We start from the raw sequence: 2,500 nt of genomic DNA, 5'->3' as shown, positions 1-2,500 counted from the left end.
GAATGTTTCCAAGCTCCTCTACAATAATGTCAATCACAAAAGCGCTACAACAGCCAAAGTTTCCTGCACAATCAGTGGTTTCTCTTTTGACGAAAGGCAAATCAAACCAGATGGACCCATAAATGGACTAACTGATAAGATCTCACTATCCAGACATTTCAACATTTCTTTTAGGAGTGTGATCTATTTGAATGCCCTTCAATAGTAACTGACCCCGCACCATCACTAGATGTCATCACATCAAAGAATACCTTTACAAGTCCTATGGTTAAAAAGATACACAACTCTCAACATTATCACAGCAGACAGATCATTTTGCCTTTCGCCATCCACTTTTTTTTTAGATCTCATGAACCATGATACAAACAGCTAGTACTGTAATATAACACAAGGCAGAGACATGCACACTTTTCGAGCTATTGGTTAGAATGAAAGACTAGAATGCCATGTAAAAATATAGGACCACCTTGTGGGGATCTCTCTTTAGTAAATATCTCTTCACACAATTATGACCATTTGCATACATTTAATGAAATGTGGAACTGTGTATGTACCAAGGTAGCACATACTGAAAGAACGTGTGCTGGCTGGAAAAGCAATTTATAATAATTTAACTGCAACTTAAAAGAAAATGACTCAAGGCAAAATATATAAAAGACTAGTAAAATTAGATGTTGACATACTGATAAATCAGATGTAGCTCAAGTAGAGGTATTTTTTTATAATTTGCAAAAGAAATGAGCAAACAAATCTCTAATATAATTCCTACCACTGAATAGTATAAAAAATGCGAGCAACAGCATATAATGACTGATGGAAAAAATCTGTATAAAAATACAGATTAAAAGAAAAGTGTAATTACACATAACAATGATTAACCCTCTTCCTTATTAAGGTTGAATATCAGTAAGCTTGGGGAAGAAGTCCTCTTTCAAGTGAAAGATGTACTTCAAAAATTTATAGAAAGTTGTTTGGTGCCATGAGCAACTAAGACAAAGATGAATATGCTGACATAGTGGAGATAGTTGAAGTAGGCACAGATGCCAGTTATACACACACAGATAACTTGACAGAATTGAAGATAAGTTTGTGAGTTTAGAAAAAAAAGTTTTTTTTTTCTAGTCAGTGAATAAAATATAATACTCCATAACTAAGAATTAAGAAGTATAAGTCAAGGGTGCTTCTCTATCTACCTGAGCATAGAGACATGAACCAAACCATTGAAGTTTTAAATCCCCACATGCAGTGACTGGTATCCCAGATCCCTCTATAATTGCACAATCCAGACCAACTACCCTGCAAAGAGTTTCCCTTCGCAGATAACCCACCATCCTCAACGGAAAAGCATTGACTATCTTCTTATTCCCACAACTAGCATGGGAAGTCTATCCCAAATACTTTATGGCAATATACATCAACATGCTATATAAACCGATTTATGTCATTTAATGAATGTGATAAGGCTAGCCAATAGGTACTTGGTTGAAGTCTTAACTACAGATGATTAAAGCTATGTTCAGTGTTCCACCATCAAGCCAAAAAGCAGCCAAGCAGACCTACTCAATGAAGAATGATATTCAATTGACCTTTAACAACAGACATGTTCTCCTCCTCCAAGACCAACACATTTTTTCATACGTTGCCTATGGACCGTGATGTAATTTTTGTGATGCAAGAAAAGTAAAATTTAATTTCATATCAAGTTTCTCTTGAGCTTTGTTATATAAGCTTTGACAAAACCATATCATTAATGAATATTAGCTAATATTATAAAAAAATAACAATAATTCTAGATCCTCTCAGCTCTAAATGAGAACATTAATGGTTTGAAGTACTGCTGACATTTCAGATACTGTACCAAGTGTCAGTCATGCTGAATGCAACTGATAGACTGCAACTTTTTCTTTTTAGTGAATGTCTTCAAATAATAATTTCATCTTGCCAATTTCATGGAAATCGATAAGATGCAGAGGAACAAAAATGCAAGCAGTAAGTCAACTAACTTGTCCAGTTGTTGGGAACATCAAATTTTAGAATGTAATACACAGTACAGATCAAGTCAAAATCAACTACAATATTGTCCAATCACACAGTGTGGCAATGAGTAAGACACATCATCACAGGTTGCCTGTATTTCTCAGGCTTCCAAGATGCAAAAGATCACAGTGGGAACACTATCATTATTCTGCACGTGACCTGTGCTAACACAATATGGACAAGACAATTTATTATATGATCAAATTGTGTGCTTTGTAAAATGAATAAAGCCTCTACCATTTTTAAAAGCTGTTTTCCAGCACAATGTTCCTTTTTATGACAAATGGTCCTTATTTTTGCAAGATATGGGATATTGGGTGTCCTCTTGTACCCAGTTGGTCAAATAATTACACATGGAAAGCACACTGCAGCAATAGTGTCTGTCATAACTGAGCTCTGGGCAATGCTGTACACTCTGTGTCCGAATAAACCTGCTGCAGCAGATTAATTCACACTATGGTCC

The 2,500-nt window shown here is 35.3% G+C and overlaps 1 protein-coding gene across 1 annotated transcript in view; it reads right to left on the bottom strand.

Moving 5' to 3' along the window:
* Positions 1-2,500, bottom strand: part of Ypel (Yippee-like) — an 83,146-nt gene that overhangs the window by 4,026 nt on the left and 76,620 nt on the right. The window contains exon 6 of the mRNA XM_070127874.1: positions 1-2,500. This exon is cut by the window's left edge and continues 4,026 nt beyond it; it is cut by the window's right edge and continues 826 nt beyond it. The gene's annotated coding sequence lies outside the window, so the exon portion shown is untranslated.

This window comes from Penaeus vannamei, chromosome 12 (genome assembly GCF_042767895.1).
Source record: "Penaeus vannamei isolate JL-2024 chromosome 12, ASM4276789v1, whole genome shotgun sequence".
Taxonomy (NCBI): Eukaryota; Metazoa; Arthropoda; class Malacostraca; order Decapoda; family Penaeidae; genus Penaeus; species Penaeus vannamei.
Note: the sequence above shows the minus strand (reverse complement) of the source record. Positions and strands in the feature narration are given on the sequence as shown.